The sequence below is a fragment of the Plecotus auritus genome, assembly GCF_963455305.1.
Source record: "Plecotus auritus genome assembly, chromosome: 11".
NCBI classification, from domain to species: Eukaryota; Metazoa; Chordata; class Mammalia; order Chiroptera; family Vespertilionidae; genus Plecotus; species Plecotus auritus.
This window is the reverse complement of record NC_137777.1, coordinates 14,048,624-14,071,725: the sequence shown is the minus strand read 5'-3', so window position 1 is coordinate 14,071,725 and position 23,102 is coordinate 14,048,624.

The window sequence follows — 23,102 nt, the reverse complement described above, 5'->3', positions numbered from 1 at the left end:
ATGGCCCAGGTGCTTGAGAGGGAGTAACACAGGCTTTGGAGTCAAACAGACTTGGGCTCAAATTCTGGCTCTGCCTCCAGACACCCCAGAAAGGGACTGTGGGCAAGCTAGTTCTCCAGCTGTCCTCAGCTTCCCCGTCTGACGAGAGTGCAATCACACCCAGCACAGAAGTTCATGGTGAAGATCAAAGGAGCCGATGCATCCGATAAAAACACCACAAAGCATAGCGCTTTGCACAAAGTATATGCTCAATAAGTGATATCATTGTTCCCATGAGCAATGAGTCAAATAACCCCGCTTCTTCCTTCCAGGTTGCTGTTTTGGGCCAAACCAGTAGTTCTCATAGGAAGCCTGGCACTCTGAGTCCATCTTATTTTCACATGGGGGCACTTTGGAAGCCATTTACCAGCGAGGCCCCAGGGTCAGAGAGAGTTCATATACCAGAACAGGGACAACACTCCTCCTGCCACCCAGGAAATCAGCCTTTTTCTTTCCCAGAGGAAAGTAGAAAAGACCTTATGATGCAACAAACCCAACCAGACAGCGGGAAATTCTGACCGGGGTGAATTATGCCTCTTTAAAAATGAGACTCCGCACCTGTAAGTGTGAGTTGGTCCCTGGACTTTTCAAGGACCAGAAAACAAAATAAAGAAAGGAAACTTTCGACAGGAGGCCAGAGTGTCCCCGAGGAGAGCCGAGTCCAAACAATGACTGAGTGGCTGGCCAGGCCACCTGCCTCGGAGGCGGGAAGGGAGTCAATAGGCACTAAGCAAACAGCTGGGCGTTGGTGTTCTCGGGCAGTGTGTACAGTGGCTGGCGCTTGTGGGCCAGGGGCACTGAAAGCCTGCACATCCCTCTTCAATCGGAGCCCATCTCCTGGCCAACGCTTTGTTTATTCAGTATCTTTCATTGCAAAATGCACTCCCCCCCCCCCCCCCCGCCCCAGGGTCAATAGCAGAGCTGGATGGGGCAGTGTCTGCACCCACAGGTGTGCTGGCTCCCCTGCCTGCAGGAGAAAGTGTTGGTGGCATTTTCCTCAAGGCTCAGGGTCCCATAACCCGAATAAAGCAGAAGCCTCGGGTGAGGATAGAGAAATGGAAGAAACAGAGGCATCAACACACCCTGTCCCTTAGAGATGGTCTTGGGAAGAGCTTTGAAGATTCTTGCTCCAAGGTGGGTGAGGGCCTGAGAGGAGAGGTGGCTGCAGAGGCGGCTCCTGTTCCGTCTGGAAAGCAGGGCCCACCCCTCCCCAGCCATGCTCCTTGGACTGCCATCCGGATCTTAAAAATGCCTGCCCGGCCGGCCGGTGTTGCCCAGTGGTGAGCGTCGACCTATGAACCAGGAGGTCATGGTTCGATTCCTGGTCAGGGTACATGCCCGGGTTGCGGGCTCAATCCCCAGTAGGGGGCATGCAGGAGGCAACCTATCAGTGATTCTCTCTCATCATTAACATTTCTCTCTCTCTCTCTCTCTCTCTCTCTCTCTCTCTCTCTCTTCCTCTCTGAAATCAGTAAAAACATATGTTTAAAAAAATTTTAAATGCCCCCACTTTAGCAACATAGTGTTTTAGAATTGGGGCAGATTAGAATTAAGGAATTTGTGGAACATGTATTACGGTCTCACGTGTGATAAATGACACGATGATGAGTCAGTGAACAAATCCTGTTTATGGCATTCACAAGAGGCAGCTTTGTTGCTATGAGAAGCTGGAAGTATTTCTGAGGGGGAAACGGGGCGGGATGGTTCCCGTAGTGAATCCTAACTTTACAACTTTTTACATTTGGAGGCAGGGAGGGCGTAAAGAGGAGCTCAAGCAGGTGGCACAGGGCACACAGGCTCCATGTAGGCACAAGGCACTACTTCACACATGTGGGCTTTGTCTCCAGTGCCCTCCTGTTTCCTAGGGTGCACCTGTCTCTCACCCCAGAACAGTGAGGGGCTTTCTGAGGCTGAGATGCAACTGGACCATAAGTCAGAGGGTAGCACCAACACCCCATGCCCCCAACAATCTTATCCAGGCCTGGCCTCCTCTAAATCCTCCTATGTTGCCAAGCTTCTTCTTCCTCTCTTCTGCCATCACCATTCCCATTCCTTCAGTGCAGTGGTTCTCAGCTAGGTGTGGATTTTGCACCCAAGGGGACAGTTGCCAATGTCTGGAGACAATTTTAGTGATTACAACTGGGGATGGAATGCTATTGGCGTCTCCCGTGGGTAGAGGCCAGCGATGTTGCTAAACATCCTATAAAGCACAGAACAGCTCCACACATCAAAGAATCATCCAGCCTCAAATCTCTCCAGGTCCTGACATCGCAGCTATATTATTGAAAAGCATCCATTTGAATGATTTGCAATATGATTTAAATGGCTGAGAGTCCACATAGAACCTCCCAGGGTCAGTTGGCTGACCTTAAAACAGGTTCTCACTTATTAGCAAGATTTTAAATCGTGAGAAAAAGGAAGGGGAGACTTTGGGGAAGACACAGGGAGAAATGTTGTGTGTGTGTGTGTGTGTGTGTGTGTTGTGGGAGGCCCTCCTGGCTATTCCTTCAGTCTCATCATAAAGGCACCCGCCTACATGTCCCGTGGGTAGAAAGACCAGCCTGGACCATTCATTCTGGCAAGGGCAGAAATAGGGACCCAGGCGTGCTGTCTCCCCTACCTGCAACTGACGGGAGGCACAACATTGACTGACATAGCATCCTGGTTCAGGTCACCAGGTGACAGGAATGATGCTAAGTTCAAAAATTGAAGGGACAGCAAAGGTTGGTGTGAAGAATGGATACGCTAGGCCCCGATGCCTACTTCTGCCCAGTTCTCAGCAAGCTGCTTGCAAGAATTCATTAAACACATCACTTCGGTCAGGGGTTCGCAACACTGACTGCATGTTAGAATCCCCTGAGGAGGCTTACCAAATTCTGATGCCCAGGCCATTTCATTAGAACGCCTGGCAGTGAAACCATCAGTACACCAGGATTTTTTTTTAAGTTAAATTTTCATTGAAGTATGACATACTATAAAACACACACATATCTCCAGCAATTCTCCTTTTGGGAACAAAAAGTGGGCAAAAGAATTGAAAGCAGGATCTCAAAGAAATATTTGCACACCCATATTCATAGCAGCATTATTTCCAGTAGCCAAGAGGTAAAAGTAACCCCAGTGTCCATCAATGAATGAATGGATAAACAAAATGTGGTATATCCATACAATGGAATATTACTCAGTCTTAAATAGAAAGGAAATCTTGACATATGCTACACATGGCTGAAATTTGAGAACATTATACTAAGTGAAATAAGCCCATCATGAAAAGACAAATGCTGTTAACAATTCCACTTATATAAAGTCCCTAAAGTAGTCAAATTCAAAGAGATATAAAGTAGAATGGTGGTTGCCAGGGGCTAAGGGGAAGTCATTGTTTCATGAGTACAGAGTTTCAGGTTTTACAGGATGAAAAGAGTTCTGGAGGTAGGAGGTAGGTTGCATAATAATGTGAATGTACTTAATTTTACTGAACTATAGTCCACTTAAAAGTGGTAAATTTTATGTTATATGTATTTTACCACAATTTTTAAAAAATATTCTTTATAGTTTTTTTTTCATCCTTGCCCGAGAACATGTTTTAATGATTTTAGAGAGAGGAGAAGGGAGAAAGAAAGAGAGAGAGAGAAACATTGATGTATGAGAGGAACATCAACCGACTGCCTCCTGCACGCGCCCCACCCCCTGGGATCAATCCTGCAACCCAGGCATGTGCCATATGGGAATCAAACCTGCAACCCTTCGATGCATGGGACAACATTCCAACCAACTGAGCCACACTGGCCAGGGCTACCACATTTTAAAAGAATATGTCTTGATGAATTCCTACAAAATGAACACACTTGAATAACCAGCACCTGGGTGAAGAAATTAAATATTACCCTGTTAGCCCCCTTTATGCTCCCTCAATGCCCCCTCTGAGTCACTATCCCTACCCCAAGGGTAATGGTATCCTGACTTCTAACACCAAGCATAAGTGTAATTTTTTTAATGAATCTGCAACCGCCACGGATAAATCATGTTTTATTTAACCATTCTCCATGCCTTTAATTGGACTGGGTTGATACTTCAAAAAATACATGAGATGCTTTAGACATATATCAATGTCCGGATCTCTATTTTCTTAGAATAGATTGCTGCCTAGAGATGAAATTTCTAAGTCAAACGGTGTGAAATTTTTAAAGGCTCCTGACTCTTGCGGGGATCAGTATTTTTAGATATTTCCAGGGGATCACAATGTACAGTGGAGAATCACGAGCTGATTTATGGAATGTCTCTGATTCATTCCCTGAGGAAAACACCTCAAATCACCACTGACAGTTGCTTGGACTTGATCCCAATAGAAATTTTTTATGGATTAAAAGGATGCAGATGTAGCAGTTGGGATGTCTTTGGCAACAAGGAAGGTTAACCAATTGGACATCACTTTAACAACACTTCTTGTTCTCCCCAAACAAGAAATTCCAGATAGACAGATAAATAAAGTGTCGAGTTAGGAAGGAAAGGAAGCAAACAATATGTATAAAGCATGCCCTTTTAAATTCATTTTAGGACATGTATACCTAGCCAGGGAGAAGGGGACATGGAGTGAGAATGGGAGAGAATCTAAATATTAGGCCAGATATCTAAGTATTTCAAATTTAGTATTTCATTTAATTTGACATACAGAAAATATAGAATAGGTGTTATGGTCTCTATTTCACATGAGATCCAAGTCAGAGATTTAAATGTTGTGTCCAGGATCGAACAGTTAGCCAGCAAAGGCCAGGGACTCCACATAGTCTCAATCCTGGTGGTGTGGGCACTTACTCTCCGCAGGCTGGTTTTGAGGCCATTGCATCAAATGATCTCAAACTTTTAATTTAGATTTATCCATTGACCTGAGGGCCATTTTCAGCAGTTTTACATTACCGACCTACTGGAAGCTGGACACAAGAATAGATCTGAAACCAAGGACATTGGCTATAACTTCAGGAGCGAGTCAGTGATTAAGGACAATTTGGCAAAAGCTTTGAGATTTAATCTATTAAGGCAGACTATGGCTTTGGGATGCAAAGCCCTGTCATTGTGTGACCCTCCCTGGATTCCAAGCCCCCCAGAGTCCCAAGGACACCTTCTTCCCAGTGGGTGGGGTGGGCATAACACTAGGTTGCCATGAGCTTGTTTCATGATGAAACAGTCGTGGCTAGCCAAGGCCCTTTTGAGCTCAGAGCCTTCCCAAGAACATTTCTCTCTTGTTGACACTCGTCAGCCGTAGATTCCACCTGTTTCCTTCTTGTGCTATGGTCTCATCTGTGTGCAGCCAGGAAATGGAGGAAGCTCAAAGCTTTAATGAAGACGAGATCACTCACCATGACCCCGAGGGCACCACATCTTCCCAGCCTGTGAACGGTGTTTTTCCTAACAGTAAAATGCCTCTTGAGCAGAGCAAATACACTTTGCAGAGAGAACTCAGGATATGCTGACATTTTAGAGTGACATTTGCATTCTCAACCTTTCCTCAACAAGGTATTTAGTATTTTAATAAGTTCTGGGACTCGGAGCGTTCTTCTCCAGGGAGCAATATTAGCTGTAATCTGCAAAGATGACAGTTGTCTAAGTGCTGAGTAAACCTAGAGCTTCCAGAACAAATTTCAGGGAACGCTGCCTGTTTCTCACACTTCACACAACTGTTGGCCCAGACTCTTCTCCATATGGAGGGGTGGGCAGAAGTAGGTTTACAGTTACAGCGTGACAGCTTTTTGAATTAATAAAGCTACCGTCATAATCATAACCTGCTTATCTTCTTCCAGATGAACGGCTGTAAACCTACTTTTGCCCAGCCCTGCATATCCACACAGAAATAAAAAAGAATCTCCAGACATTTCTGAAGTGGGGATTTTTATGGGACTTTTTTAGTATTCACAATTTTACATGCAAATAACATCGAGTGACCAGAAATGTTCATTTTGGATTTTTTAAAAAAAAATGACAGCTAAATTGGCTGAGAAACCGGTTATTAGTCTTGAAAGGAGAAAAAAATATTTTATTTTTGCAAAGACAAAAATATTTAAGACCACACATTTCCGGGTATGACTTTGTCTCTGTCATGCTGCTGAGTGGACTCAGCCCATCACCCTCTCCACTGAGTTAGGTCATGTCAGCTGGAATGCAAGCAGATGCTTAGACTTCAAACCAGCAGAGGTACTAACAGCGAGGACAGACGATCCAACACACACTCACCCCAGCTTTTTCACCATTTACCTGTAAGCAACAGATATTCCATCTGTCCAAACTCACCAAGGGGGACGGTGCTCCTATCTCTCATCATGGTTTCCATGGGCACATTCCGCTAGGATATATGAACACATGAAGGTCAAGTGGAAAATTAAGGACAGAGCTTCACAGCACGATAAAGACATTAAAAAAACCAAGCCACCCCTTTTTTCTATATTAGTTCTGACTGAGGTTTTATTTTACTTTTTTCAAGTAAAATGCAGTTCTTTTTTTTTTTTTTTTTTACTTCCTATGATTATTGCTGTTTAGACACAGAAGAAGCAAAAATAGGAACCAATATTAAAAGAGACCATCTGGTTTCATTTGAAAAGGGGACCTGTTTACATTGTGGGATGCCTGCGGGCATCTTTTCAGTTCTCACGGTAAGTCAGGCCTGCGCACAGAACAGGCACGTCCCTTCTCCCAAAACAGTCGGGTGGGAAACAAAAGGAATATTTAACCAAGCCAGTGTATCCTGAGCCTGTCAGGGTCAGCCAGCCTGCGAGCTGGCACTCACTACGACTGTCCTGCCAGTTTGGGTCCCTGGGTTGGCTTCTCTCCTGCAGTGTGACCGGCTAACTCATGACTGACGCCATGTCACCCGGCCTTCCCAAGGCCAGCGGCTGCGCCTCGTCTCCCAACAGGCTCTGGTCTCGGCTCTCAGGCTTTTACCCAGTGGTGTGCTGGTAAATATTTAACAACACGCTCTCTAAAAAGAAAAGCCTCGTATCTGCTAATTCCCTGAGTGTAAATAAACCCACGATGGCTGATTTCAAGCTGTTAGTGTGAGGTCACCGAACATGGAGTTGGGAGGAGACGTGCATAATCCGTTCAGCGGTGGCCTGAGCCGGCTCCAGGACACCTCTGGCTTTAGCTTTAGAGACCAGCTCCCGGTGGCTGTGCTGGGGTTCCACACCTTCTCTTTCTGGTGAGCAGGAAGGCAGAGGAGCCGGATCCACTCCTGACTTGGCCAAGCAGGGAAGCCCCCGAGACAGATGGCAAGTCTCCTGGGCTGTGGTGCCTTATTTTATAACCTTTGTGACTCCTGCCTTCTCCAGAGGAAGCAAGAGACCAGCACCATGGAAAATGTAGCCCATGGGTGCCATGAGCCCAGGATTCCGTCCACTGCGCTGTCATCGCGGAAGTCAGCGCCCAGAGCATGGTCAGCAGGTGTAATGTGGTAGAAATTACATTCGAATTCAGACAGGATGGGAACTGGCTTGTCCGTTTTGATCTAAATGAATGAGCAAGGATGATTAAATTGTCACAGAGAAGAAAAGAAAACTGGGAGTCCTACCAACTGTCAAGAAGAGCAAAGAAAAGGGTGTGGATTAGTTAGAAATAGCGAACTTTACCTTCACACCTTATCTCAAATCGCCAAGTGCAGCGTGGTATAGACTTAGGACGCCCTGAACATCAGATCTTCATGTTTTCCACATAGTTTATGGCCAAAGAGTAAATAAACCTTTTTTCATCAGTAAAAGATGAATGGTGAATTCTCTCTAAATTGTTTGGAAGGACAAATTGTGAAATAAATCTTTATTGTGCTTCCACAATGTTCAAGGATTGTGTGGAGAAATGACTTTAAAGTGGTTTGCTTAATTTCTCAACAATCATATCAGGACTCAAACGCTTCAAGATCACTGATCCAACTGAGTCAACTCAGAAGTGTCTAAACAATCTCGTGATGTTTATGTGTCCAGAAGTATGTTTGGAGTATTTCTTTAGAGTGTCTTTAGCACTACTTCTGAACCAAACTATAAAAATCATAGTAATAATTTTACGTGTGAATTAAAGTGGCATTTTCCAGCAAAGTCATTAACCAGACTCATTACCAAATTACTTTTAGCTGTAACCCAAAATGAAATCAATTTTTCATTTAGAAAACCGCCCTCATGACATTTATAGAAAAGAGAGTCTCCGTCTGTAAAAGCATTTTTTCAATGAACCCGATTTAGCCTTTCCTCTACCATAGCTTGCTGGTGAGCTTAGTCAAGCCACTTTGCCTCTCTGGTCATGTGATCATCTCTGAAGCAGTTGATCTGAAGTAGGCAACCTTTCATTCAGCTTTGAAATTGGAATGAGTTCATCAGCTTTAGCGGAACACATATTATCTGTTAGTCCATTTGCAAAGGATTGGAACTACAAAACTAAGCAATTTAACAAAAACGTGGTCCTGCCCTCCAGAACCTCATAGCCTTGCTCATAGCAAAGGGACACAGTGAAATCAGGCTTTAGTGGAATGTTTGCCCAGAACCTGAGAGAGCACGTGAGGAGCCACTAACCCGGACTGCCAGAGGAAGGCTGCCCGAGGCTGGGACAGCGTGCATGAGGTGCTACTGTCCCAGGGATGAGCCAGCAAGGCTTCTCTGAGGCCTGGAAGCAGGAGGAAGCTGCCACCAAACAGAGAAGCAGAGGAAAGACAATCCAGAAGCCCACGTTATGGGAAATCCAGTCGTCTGTGTAATAGAATGGCGGGCACAGTGTACAGAAGGGAGTGGGAGTCCAGAGCATGGCAGGGCCAGGGCAGAAAAGCCCTCAACAGCCATGAAACAAAACCACAAGTCAATGTTTACTTGCCGGAAAGAGCTCTGTCTCCTCCTCCGGGTCCAGCTTCCGGGAGTCACCCGTGGGCTGAGCAAGGCCAGGCGAAAGGAGACTCCTAGTGGCGAGTTTGGGAGCACCTGGTTGCTGGTGGCCTAATAACCTTGCTCCAAAAAAGTAAAAATTCTAAGGGCCCTTCCAAATTCCAAGCAAACACAGGCCCACTGGGAATGTGGGCCATTAGCGGTGCAGATGTGAAGTTAGCTGCTCATTGGAAAGCTCCATAAACAAAGCGAGGGACTCACTAGAAGGTCCCCACTTGATACCCTGCTTTTATGGATTTGGAAAGAGATGCTGGCAGTTCCTCCTCTGGGCAAAGATCCCTTGATTCTTATCGAACTCTCCCAGAGGCTCCCAGTCCTTTGAAAGACCTGAGGGGATGCTTTGCCTTTGGGCTTGGCAGATGTGGCCATTTGCATATAGGTAAATTTCCACATATCGATGTAAAGAGCTAGCAGGACTGCACATTATTTAATGTTAGCAAGCTCGAAACCTAAAGTATACTTCGAACCCATCAGTGTAACCAGCGGATAGGTATCAAGATGTACAGCAGAGAACCAAGATCGGCAATTATTTTCATGGGAGGGAATACGCTTAGAAATGGTGCTTAGAAAAAATTCAGGGGAACTTATACAGGTCTTGGCAGGCAGCTCCACACGGGATGGCTCACCCCACTCCCCTCTGAGGGAAGGTGTGTTCATTTCTAAGCCACGCCCCCGTGCACCTGTCTCATTCTACTCCTTAGCGGGGCTCTTGGTGGTCATTGGTGAAGAGGCACTGCTGGCTTTTAAGGGGGGCAGGGCTGGAGACATCCTTTGCTGATGTGTTGGACAGCCCTGCTGGATGAAGAATTGTCCCTCCTCCTCCATGTCTTCTGAGAGTTGACTTTAATATTTATAAACCACAACTTGGAGGTGCATAGAAAGCTTTAAATTATGGGAAAAGCAATAGGAAAGGAAATATAGATCATCACTAAAATACTAAAAATCTGTAGGAAAATAGAAGCCAATTTCCTAAAGGCTAATTCTGGTATTATGTTTTCAGGATGCAATGGGGATTAACGGTGCTCCTCTAACCTTGAGGCATTGAGTTGGGGTGTGTGTGTGTGTGTGTGTGTGTGTGTGTGTGTGTGTGTGTGTGATTCGTACACTTTAGGTGCTAAGGGACTTCTAATAAGACTGAACCTGGTGGGCCAGTTTAATACACAGAGCCTGGTGAGGCTGAGGTAGGATGCTCATGGTGGGACATCAACATGCAAGGAAGTGCACTTGGGCCTCAGCCCAGATTCATGGGTTCAGGGTAAGAGCTTTGATGGGGGCTGGGGGCTCTTGCAGTAGAACTCACAGGGCCCTGTTTTGGGGAAACTGTGTGGCACGAGGCCAGCAGATCTTGTGATGCTGAAGATCTTTCCAGTCAGCTCTTGCCACGCATTCAAATGGCCTTGGTGGCGGGCATTGGGAGTTAGAAGAAAGAGAGAGGTAGGGTGGAGCAAGTGTCAGTAGATTTTGCAAATAGATTAGTACGAGCCTGGGGAAATTATTCAAAATCAGATACTTAGAGCCATCCTTTGTGCTCTTCCTCCACCTTCAGTGATCATCAAGGCACGGAGAGTAGAGTGGGTTGAGTGGTGGCCCCCAAAAGACATATCCTGGTACCTGTGAATGTGACCTAACTTGGAAAAAGGGTTTTGCAGGTGTAATTAAGTTAAGGATCTCAAGATGAGGTCATTCTGGGCTCTTGGTGGGCCCTAAATCCAATGACAAGTGTCCTTATAAGAGACAGAAGAGAAGACATGGACACAGAGGAGGAGAAGGCCACATGGAGACGGGGGCAGAGGTGGAGGCAGAAGATGGAGTGATGCATCCACAAGCCAAGGAAGCCTGGCGCCCCAAGGAGCTGGAAGAGGCCGGGAAGAACTCTCTACGAGAGCCTTCAGAGGGGGCAGGGCCTTGCTGACACGTTGATTTTTGGATTTCTGGCCTCCAGAACCAAGAGGAAATAAAGTTCTATTATTTTAGGCCCCCAAGTTTATCACAGCAGCCAGAAAAAATGAATACAGAGTATGTCTAGCACCAAGCACTCCCAGGGTTCTACTTTGTGGACCAGTGTGGAACGCTGAGCTGTCATCAAAGCCATCAGGTGCTAACAATACTTTCCTGGGGGAAATGGGGAGGGGAGAGATGGGGATGAGGATTTCACATAAAGGAAGGGACAGGCTCTCGGGCACTACTGATTGGAAGGACTCATCCTGAGCTCAGTGCTGTCCACGAGGCCAGGCTCAATCTTGCAACACGGGCTGTGGCGGAGCGTCTGCTGGAAGCTGACAGTGTGGGCCCCCTGTAATGTGGGGCCTCAGTGAGGACCCTGGGGTAAGACAGAGTGGCAGTGTCCAGGCACAAGGTGGGAGCAGAGACCGGAAATGCAGGGGTCTGTGCAGCCATATGGCCATGGATCCCCAACTATAGCGATGCATATGTGGCAGGGGGTTGAGGGTCACCACTGCCCACGCTTTACAGCAAGCATGGAGAACAGTGTCTGGACCCAGATGTGGGAGCCAACCTGACACTTGTCACAGGAAGCAGGAAACCCATCAGTGGTGAAGGTCATGACCACACATTTACACGTCGGCTAACCCAGAATAAAAAAATGATGCTAGGGTTGACATATGCCTGGCCTGAGCTAAGGACTTGGCATGCTCACCCAGATCCTTTTATCACCCATTTTATAGATGAGTTAACTGAGGCTCAGGGGGCCTGAGTCGCCTGCTGATGCTCCGATAATACATCTCAGCTAGGATTTGCACCCAGGTCTGTCTGCCTCTTACTGAAACTGTTCAAACCATTTTTGAGAAAAATCTCTGTCTCATTACACACTTACTTGCCTCATGAAGCCAAGCATTGCCCATGTAGCTTGCACTCAGATGAACGACTCGAGGGCCTTCTTTATAACCTGGCTGAGCTCCGTGGCAGGGACCAGCTGTAGTCCCTGTAGTATCTGTAGCCCTCGGGGCTATCTGTGGTCCCAGGCCTTCAAGTTTTCTGTTCTTTTCATCTTTTTGTTCCCAGTCTTCCTACTCTGCTTGCTGACTGTGGGTACATTTTGGTACCTGTCTCTAACAATTTTTCCTTCGTCCAAATAGCTGGTTTTTAATTTGGTATGTACCAGAAAATTAAGTAGCCAGGTTACAATCATGTCTAAATAAGCCTTAGCAGCTCCTAAGTAAGGAGCTTGGGGTCTCTCTCAGGTATGAGTGACATGAATTTGTGCCTGTGTGTCAATGCTCTAACCATTTCATTGGTGTAAATGCTTTTTTTCCCACCTTGTTTCACTTTTAAAATATATATATATTTTTATTGATTTCAGAAAGGAAGGGAGAGGGATAGAGAGATAGAAACATCAATGATGAGAATCATTGATTGGCTGCCTCATGCACAAGCCCTACTGGGGATTGAGCCCACAACCCACCCAGGTGCCCTGACCAGAAATCGATCTATGACCTCCTAGTTCATAGGTCGACACTCAACCACTGAGCCACACGGGCCAGGCCCACCTTGCTTCACTTTTTGAATGGGATCTTAACTATTGCGTTGGGATCTCTAAAGAAGTGAGAAGCTGCTGTAGTACCCATTGTCACTTGAAGAGCCTACCCTCCCACTAGGTGACTGTGAACCCGGCGACTAGCACCTGCTTTCAGGAGCCAAGGCGCCTTCAGAGCCAGTGTCTCTAATGCAAGAGAGGCTGATCCCACCTCTCACTGAGGTTCCCGGGGGAGCAACCCCATGTCTAAGCACTCAGAGATGCTGCCTGAAATACGTGTTGCTTCGCTCATGCAAACAGACAGGATTCAAAGGCTAAAATCATAACCCATTATTTTTATTTTAAAATACAGCAATTGACATGGAAATAAAATCACCATTTACTTACTGCTCTGAGTACATTGAATGTCCCTTGTTACGCAATGTCGCCACCTGCTGACCAAAAACATCACAATGCAGTGTGTGCTTAAAATTGTGCAGAACGTATGTCAGTTACCACCTTTAAACTAAGTACAGATTAGGGCAATTCGTCTTCCAATTCGAAATAATTATGATATTTCTCAGCTTCACTCAGGTTAGCATCAACTTCAGATTACGTTTCCTTCCTTGAGTTTTCCAGAAGCATACTTCCATTTAAAATGAGAAACCACAAGGTTAGTGATTGTTTTTTATTTACTCTGGCATTTACAGTTAATACATAAGAATTGTGGAAAGAAAACAGTAATGTACTCATTATCTGGTGATAAAAAGAAGAGAGACCTGGTTTCTCACTTCTTTAGCGATCCCAACCCAATAATTAAGATCCCATTCACAAAGTGTGTAAATCTAAGCCTCAGTTTCCCCGTCTCTAAAATGCAAATAAGAATGCCTACCATAGAGTACAATCCTGAAAAATAAATAGCAAATATATGGTGCAGAACACAAGTAATTTAGTACATGTTAATTTAGTCTCCTTTTTTAAGGGAAAAATCATTCTATTAACTAAATACACACCCATTAGCATATTTCCTCTGGGACTGTCATAAGAGAAATATAATTTCAAAGCATAAATCTCATATAAGACTCTAAAAGTAAAAGCAGAACTCCTATGGTAGAATGGTTTTTCGTGTGTGTTTGTGTGTGTTTAAATTTTATGGCTCACCCGGCCTGTGTTGCTCAGTGGTTGAGCGTCGATCTATGAACCTGGAGGTCACAGTTTGATTCACATCCCAGATTGCGGGCTCAGTCCCAATTGGGGGGCATGCAGGAGGTAGCCAATCAAAGATTCTCTTTCATCATTGATGTTTCTATCTCTCTCCCTTCCCCTTCCTCTCTGAAATCAATAAAAATATATATTTTTTAAAATATAAATAAATGTTATGGCTCATGGACAATGATTTTCATGGAATAACTTATGAAAGGAGTAAAATTTAGTGCAGTAAGGCTATGCTTTTACAAACATACATTTTATTTTTAAAGAGAATCCAATCTTTATCCGAGGAAGCAGATGGCTAAAGAGATCTGGGTGCATGGCCTCGATGGGCTGTCACAGCAGCCAGCCTCACAGTGGGTCCTCAGAGGGAAAATGTTTCATCCAGGGAGCAAAGACGACTCTTCCTCGTTATCTTTATTGACCTGTCATCCTCACACAGACTGCCTCCTTCCCAAAGTATGCTGATTATTTAGATAATCTAATATGTCAGATAGTCATTCTCATGACCACTTGGCCAAACAAGCTTGCCATGTGCTTATGAAACTGAGGGTTGTAAAATAATGGGATGGGTCTGAAGAGCAGGACCTAACGCTGAGCTCAATCTCACTTTCCCGAGTTCTGATTTCGCCCTCCGCACTCACTCAAGAGGCATCCATAACCCCTGGAGGTTAGAAAGAAGCTTGTCTTTCCTTTGCCACCAGAGAGTAGTGGGCAGGGTTGTCTGCCTGCCCCAGAGGAGGAAAAGGGGAAGGGACGCCTTAGAGCTGTCCCAAGCTGAGCTGGGTTTTCATGCTCCTGCATTGTCAGTGGCTAATGGCCTCGGGGCTGTGGAGGGGACAGGAACACCGAGGCAGGCCCAGTGCTGTGTGTATCTGTGTGGTTAAAAACACACTGAAATAATTCTTTAAAAGGAACCCAAGAGGGTAGAGAAACATGGCATTGTCCTCTACCATGGTCATCAGGTAGAAGGTTAGCAGCTTGACAAGGGAGAGGCTGAGGGTCTAAGTCCCACATTCCAGAAACAGAAGGAACAAGAGGGAGCCAGGAGGGAGGACGAGAGGGGGGGTGGAGGAGCCTCGAGGTTGGGCGATGAAGAAGTCAGGTGATGAAACAAAGCGCTCTAGTCTTACAGCGATTTCAGATACCGATCCAAAAATCAAGACCAACCCAGTCAAGCTGGCCAACCATATACAGTTTGGGACAAAAGGACATTTTTGAAATCAGTACTGAAAAATCCAAAAACGTGTATGGTTGTCATGTCTGGGCTTCACATGAACCGGCGACCCGGATGACAGAGCCCCAGGAACCAAGGCGAAGGGGACGGAGGCTGCTGTTTCAGTTTGCTGACGTCATTCCACGATGGTCAGCAATGTTAGAACGCCCATTTCTTGAGGTTCCCATCCCAGCTACTGGGAAGTCTGAATAATAGCAGACAACACTAAGCACTCTGGTGGTGACTGACACTTGAGTCATCGTAAAAAATAACGATGAAACAGAACCAAAAAGCTCTGATTTGAAAAGCATCATCTGAGACAAGAGATCTGTTTGATGTCTGAACACACTCATCGTCTCCCCAGCTCTGACCGGCAAACTTTCAAACAAGCCACAATGCAGAACAAAGGGTTTCCTCTGTATCTTATAACAACTGTTCCAAGATAGAACCATCCAGGAGATCAAAGTTGCAAGAACAAACATTATTTTTACTCTTTTTTTTTAAAAGAGACATGCATCTCAGAATGATTCCCTAAATAAATAATTATCCAAGAGGCACTATCCTCCCCTAACCATGCAGTCTGAGACTGAGAGGGGCCCCGAAGACCAGGGAGCTGCTATGCAAGAAGGGATATTGGATATTGGACTGGCAAAAACCGTGGGTATGTATAGCAGGATTTTTTTAAAAACATATTTTTATTGATTTCAGAGAGGAAGGGAGGGAGAGAGAGCTAGAAACATCAATAATGAGAGAGAATCATCAATCGGCTGCCTCCTGCACGCCCCACACTGGGGATCAAGCCCCCAACCCAGGCATGTGCCCCGACTGGGAATCGAACCTCGACCTCCTGGTTCGTGGGTTGATGCTCAGCCACTGAGCCATGCCGGCCGGGCTATAGCAGGATTTGTGTGAGTTAACTCATTATGACCAAGTATAGACCTCCCGTTAGAGACAAATTGGAAGGGCACATGGGTCTAGAAGAGCAGCCAATGGACAATTCAAAGAGTGGCATTGTTTATAAAATGCTGCCTTCGGGACCATCCGATCCAATAAGAAATGCAAACACTGGAATATTGTTTACTTCACAAGTAAATCCTATTTGAGAAAAATCTCCTATTTGAGGATTTACTTGTGAAGTTGCTAAGGAAGTTGCAGAAACAGATGGGACATAACTACTTAGGAGATGAAATCTTAAGAGCTCCCGGGGGCTCTGAGGCCCCATTTCCATCCCTCCCTCACTCCATCTGGACTTGGATGTGGGCTGCGGCAAAAATACCACCGCTTTTCCTACAGAGCTGCGAGTTTAAAATATGGCAATTTCATGGAGCTACACTGATGCCATCCCTCAGATGGTGTCTTAGATGTCATATCTGTCTGAGAATCTTGCTTTCGTTTTCTTTCCTGGTGCCTGGCAAACATTTATTAAATACGGAGAGGAAGTATGAATCGGCAAACAAATAAATGGAATCTATTGAGCATCTATTATATACACCAAAGTCTGGGTTAGACACTCTCACAGGTAATTTCATTTAATCTTCATGACAGCCCTTAACTGATCGTCAAAAAGGTATCTCCAGGAAACTTAGCTCTGGTTTGGAAGATAAAGCATAATGGAGGAAAGTTAAATAATAAAAACAACAAGGTACAATAATACAAAGGATTCATTCATTTATTCACCCATTCACTTAATAAGCAATATATTGAGAACTACTATGTGTCGGGCACTGTCCTATGTGCTGGAGAAATAATGGTGAGGACCTTACATTTTTCTGAGAGAACAACCAACAAACAAAATAAATATGTGAGAATTAGGTGGTGAAAAGTGCTCTGGAGAATCCAAAGCCGCCTAGCGTATGATGCCAGGTGAACTGCCAAGGAGAGAAAGAGCGATGGCCTGAGCTGGGATTCCCAAAGGAAAAGGACTTGAGTTTGGTCTTTTTTTAAAAAAAAAATGTATGTTTTTATTGATGTTTTAGAGAGAGAGAGGGAGAGAGAAACATCAATCAGCTGCCGCTTGCATCCCCCTATCGGGGATCAAACTCACAACCCAGGCATGTGCCCTCACCAGAAATGGAACTGGTGGCCTTTTGGTGCATGGGACAATGCTCAATCAGCTGAGCCACACTGGCTGAGCTTAAATTTGGTCTTGAAGGATGAAAAACAGTTAAAGAAAAAGAGAGGATTTGTTGACCATTTAGGCAGCATGTATTAAGCACCTACGGTCTGTCAGGCATTTGGGTAATAAAATAGCACTATCTATATACCGGCTAATTGCTTTATATACTTGACTTCATTTCACCCCGATTCAAAGATGAAGAAACTGAATTATAGAGATGAAGAACCTCAAAGTCACAAGGTTGGTAGCAGAGCTGGGATTTGAACTCAGGCAGTTTGGTTCCAGAGCAACACTCTTAACCAGGGCTCAGCAAACTATGGCCCGTGGGCCAATTGGTTCCACTACCTGTTTTTGTAAATACTGTTTTACGGGAAGATAGCCATGCCCATGTGTATGGTCTGTGGCTGCTTTTGTACTACAAGGGAAGAGAGATCCTATGGCCCATAAAATCGAAAATATTTACTATTTGGTCCCTTACAGGAGAAAATGTGCTGGTCCCTGCCCTTGACTGTTTTACCATAGCGCTCCCACAGACTAGGACGCTGGCGAGACGATGAGAAATAGACACCGCCCTCGAGGAAATCACCGTCTAGAGAAAATGAGGACCTCCTGCATGCAGCCTGCTTTCCTCGGGGAATACAACAACACATAGCAACACAGCCACGCACCGATAATGACAAAACAGTAATCGCAGCACACATGACTCGAGGGCTCACTGTGTGCCTGGCACAGTCCATAGCTCCTCACACATACGAAGTCACTGAATCCTCCCCACAATCCTGTGAAATAGGCGCTATGATCACCCTCCCTGTCAACGGGAGGAGATTGAAGTATGAAGAGTTGGCAGCATTACCTGCTGCACGCTGGGTCACACGCACACAGCCAAGCATTCTGGATGGGGGACACGCACACAGCCAAGCATTCTGGATGGGGGACACGCACACAGCTAAGCATTCTGGATAGGGGACACGCACACAGCTAAGCATTCTGGATGGGGGACACGCACACAGCTAAGCATTCTGGATGGGGGACACGCACGCAGCCAAGCATTCTGGATGGGGGAAGGACGCACACAGCCAAGCATTCTGGATGGGGGACACGCACACAGCTAAGCATTCTGGATGGGGGACACGCACACAGCTAAGCATTCTGGATGGGGGAAGGACGCACACAGCCAAGCATTCTGGATGGGGGACACGCACACAGCCAAGCATTCTGGATGGGGGAAGGACGCAGGGGGCCTGAAAGACAAGCACCATCATGGCCATGTAGGCTGCCTGCCACCAAATTGGATTAGGACTTTTTCATTCCCCTGGCCAATTAGAGTTAGAAATGTAGAAGATACATTTTACCGAAGTACCTGGTAATTAGAACAAATCTGCTCTGACAAAGTCCTGAGCCGTAAATATCACTGAGAAGCGCTAACGGAAAGGCCCACGCTGACCCCAACACAGGAAGTGATGAGGAAAGAGCACTTACGGGGCTTTGCCTCTGTTAGACCTTGTTGCCGTCACTTGACATGTCTTAGGTCACGTAACCCTCAGAGCCCTTATCAGGTGGTGAGTCCCATCCATACGCCCACTTTACCGATGAGACACTGAGGCCTGGAGTGGGTATGTTAGATGCTTACAGTATCTTTTCAGGATATGAACCCACAAAGTCTGACTCAAGGTGAGGTTTGACTTTGCTGGCTCAAGAGCCCAACTTAAACCATGTTGCTCCTCTTATCCCAGAAATATGAAAGGTCTTCCGTTTCACAAATTTCTCCAAATAGCACTCGGCCTGGCGGAGGGAGCAGGTACAGTGCAGGTCAAAATCTAAAACAAGGGAGGTAACCCACAGGCAAAATACCAAAGGAGGGTCTTCCTCCCGGGAAGACGGCAAGAGGGTTATAGCCGTCTTCGTCTCGAGAAGAGCGGGACTGCTATCTGCGGAAGATTATTACTTACAAACACAATGAAGTGAAAATCCATTTAGGACACTTCAGTGCGGTGCTGTGTGGGTTATGGCGCCTGGACGGGGTTTCAAGCATGTAGGGCGGGATGTGGCATCTTTCTGTGTCACAGCCACTTTTTTAGTGAGAAAGCCCCAGCCATCTCCCCCTTGCCTATTCCCAGATGTGTCAGGACACAGAGGGGACCCCCATGAGTCCTGACACCCAGCCTTATAAAATGTAGGCCCAGATGTATAGGGGTCCCGCCCTTCCTTTTGACCACTGGCATTTTGAAGGTCATAACTGGCACCCTACTGCTCACAGAACAACTCCCTTAGCCTTCAGGGCCACCCAAAACTACCTTTCCCAACTCATCCCCCCCACACACACCCCTCCCCCCACACACACCTCTTCTCCTGTCCATGTGACCCACTATCCTTTAGACTTGACTTACGTATTCCTAGCTCTGGGTCTTTATTCCAAACGTTGCCTTGGCCTGGAAGCACCTGTCCACCTCCCTCCCAGCTGTCCCATAAAACAAAATTAAACCCACCCTTCAAGGCTCCAGTCAAGGACAACCTGGTCACTCCCAGAAGCAACCTCTCCTGGGGCCCTCAGTGCTTATTTGCATCACATCTCCTCCCCGCCCTCCCAGGGCAGGACCAGTCATGTACCGCTTGCATGCCCACCAGGGACCAGGGCTGGGCCTGGCACAGATCAGGTACTCATTAAATATTTGCTGAATGACAGCAGAGTTTACCTAACTTTTTCATTGCCTCCAATTCCTAAGACTCTCCGAGTCAGCAATCTCGAATGAGAACCTGTTGTATCTTGAAAAGACTCACAAGAAAGGGTATTCCACAGCGTCTCTCCATGACTTGGTCTAGGATCTACTGACTCACTGTTGGGAAATTCTTCCTGGTGTTTAATTGACTAGCACTTCCTCTTTCTCATTGTTGTTAGCTCCTCAGGACTTGGGAGAGCAGTGGGGCCCATGTTTGGCATAACAGTTCTGGGCAGCGCTTAGAACGCTGTTACATAATTTGCTATCACACGAGGTAGCATGGTGTCCCCTGAACAGAACCCCATGAAATGCAAGCCCCCAGCGTGTGACTGGCTCACACATGTTTTAGTCTTACTTCTGCCTAACCAAGGCCTGCTCTTCATTTGAAGATTATTTAAATCAACTTTCTCCTCTCCTGGTTAAAAAAAAAACAAACACAAAAAACCTCAGGCCCTAGCTGGTTTGGCTCAGTGGATAGAGTGTTGGCCTGCAGACTGAAGGGTCCCGGGTTCAATTCCAGTCAAGGGCACATGCCCAGGTTGCAGGTTCAATTCCCAGTAGGGGTGTACAGGAGGCAGCCGATCAATGATTATCCCTCATCATTGTTTTTTTTTTCCCTCTCTCCCTCTCCCTTCCTCTCTGAAATCAATAAAAATATATATTTTTTAAATCTCATTTCTCTTGAGGATTATTTCTGACCTTGTCCAATATTTCCAAGTTTAAATAAAAATACAACAACAACACAAGAATCTTGTAAGGGTCTAAGAGAAGCTTCTAAGTATATTAAATCCTGTGAGTACATGTGTATGTGGTATGTGTATGTGGTGTAATGTGTATGTGATGTGGTGTGTGGTGTGTGTGTGTGTGTGTGTGTGTGTGCATGAGAGAGAGAGCGCCTGAGAGATTATGAAGCTTTCATTCTGCAGGTCGGGTTACAGTATAAAATAACCAGTCTGCAGTTTAATGAACATAAGGTAAGCATTTGAAAACATACTTATGCACTTGGAATAGCTCTTCTAACAGCTGGGCCCTCCATCATGTTAGCTCCAGGAAACTAATCAAAGACCACAAATTAGACCTTCATGTGGTCACCTCAGACTGGCCTCAGAGCAACAGATGTTGCAAGAGAGAGTGCAGTGTCTCCCATAGTTCAAGCTTGGCCTTTTTTTTTTTTTTTCTTTCTTTCTTTTTTTTCTTTTTAGAGTTATTTGAAGATTCTTAGGTTTGACTTTTCTGGCTCAGACCCAGAGATTCTTCACCGTCTGGATCAATCCTGAAAGAGGGGTGGGATTTGGTTTTGCATTTGTGCATTAGCTAACATCTCCATCACTGTCTCCATTCACACACACACACACACACACACACACTCACACGCACACACGCACACGCACATCCGTGATGGTGTACACTCAAACTAGAGAATGTGTCCAGGATGAGGCTTGCCTGCTGCTCATTTCCAAGAGCTGCTTGGAAGCAACCCTCTACAGTGGTTCTCAACCTTCCTAATGCCGCGACCCTTTAATACGGTTCCTCATGTTGTGGTGACCCGCAACCGTAAAATTATTTTAGAGCCTAAGACCATCGGAAAACACAGATATTTACATTACGATTCATAACAGTAGCAAAATTACAGTTATGAAGTAGCAACGAAAAAAATTTTACGGTTGGGGTCACCACAACATGAGGAACTGTATTAAAGGGTCGCGGCATTAGAAAGGTTGAGAACCACTGCTCTAGGATCTTAGAAAAAATAAACACAGTTTGACATTCTATCCAGAAGATGGCGCTGCGCACCGTGCTCTGCAGGGCGATCTAAAGGTAATTTTGAGGGACTCCACCAACCACCTAATGGAGGGTTTCCCCCTCCCCGCTCCTCCGCCCAGTCTCCGGTCAGATACACTCTCCTCTATTCTGCAATCTGACAAGCATTATTCATCCACCACAAGCCTGTGGATGGATCATAAACTATATAAAACCTGTTTCTTACTAATGTAGTCATTTAGCAACCACAGTGCCTCCTACGTGCCAGGTGCAGTTCTCGGAGCCGGGGATGCGATGGCAAGCAAAACGGATGATAGAGTGATGTCCATAACCATACAGGACTTTCTCATTCAACAGCCAGCGCAGACACACAGATACTCTACCAGGCAGTGCTGGCCAGCAACAGATACTCAGAAGGCAAACGAAGCAGACTTTTAGTGGGCTGGTGCAGAAAGCCTTTTGGGGGAGGGGACAGGTGAGCAGAGGCCTGAATGACTCCAAATAGGTGACTCCAGGTGCACTTGGGAGCTTTAACCTTGGTGCCTGGGCTCACGCCTGGGTGTCCTGACTTAGCTGGTGGGGGTGAGGTCAGGGCGCTGGGGGTTTCGAGCTCCCAGGTGATCCTACTGTGCATCCAAGGTTGAGAACCGTTAACTCTGAACATCTCATCTGGAGAGCACGAGCCTCGGCAGGGAATTCTCATGCGCTGAAAAGAAAGGGCTGGTGCTACTCAGCCCTGACATTTGCTGGCTGCTGCCTGGAAGCCCTAGGCCCCCCTGCATTTGAGCCCAAGCTGAGCTCACTCAGCAAGCCAGAAAACGCCCTCGCTGCCAGCCCCCTGGGCGGGGAAATCACCTCCGCTCCCTGAGGAGCTGGGGAAAGCTGGCCACTGCCCCCTCCTACCCGCATGTGGGCCCACTCCACTGGCCTGCGTGGGAGCAGGGGGCTACCCTACCATCTCTGTCTTAGGAAAGGGAGCACCCTTTTTGCTCCCAGGTGATAACGCCCAGCTGCTTCTCCCACACCCCCACCTCTTCTGACCTTGCACCTGAACTCCCTGACCCCGCCCCCTCCTGCTCTGGAACTCATCAGGAATCTTTAAAAAGAACCAGGGCTCCTGGAATCCGCTTGTGGAGCTGACGAATGGGCACAGCTGTGCTCCTGGAGCCCTCGGAATCCAGCGCTGAGCCCGACCCCGTCTTCCTGGGCACACATGGGACTCATCCCACGGGGCCCAGCAGAGCGGTGGGGCCCAGAGGCTGCCTGGCTAGCCGGGAGCACTTCCTGTTTCCCTCGCAGACAAGCTGGAGATGGTCGACCTTGTCTGGAATGCTGACAGAGCGGCTCCCGGCCCCTTCCCCGATGCCGCTGCAGGGCAGGTCTTGGCTCTCAGACACTGCAGTGCTCAGGGCGGCCAGTCTGAGGGTCGGGGCTGAGGACAGACAGGCGATGAGGAGAGAGCCCCCTGAATGAGATCGCCATGCTCTTTGTCTCGGGACCCAAGCCCAGGTGTCTTCCTCTTGACTTTAAAAAAAATCTCTGTTGTTGAAAGTATTACATATGTCCCTGCAATACCTCTTCTAACCTGCCCCCTCACCCCCCATTCTCTTTTAATCACGGAAAATTCAAAACATACACAACTGTAGAAAGAATAGTAAAGCAAAAC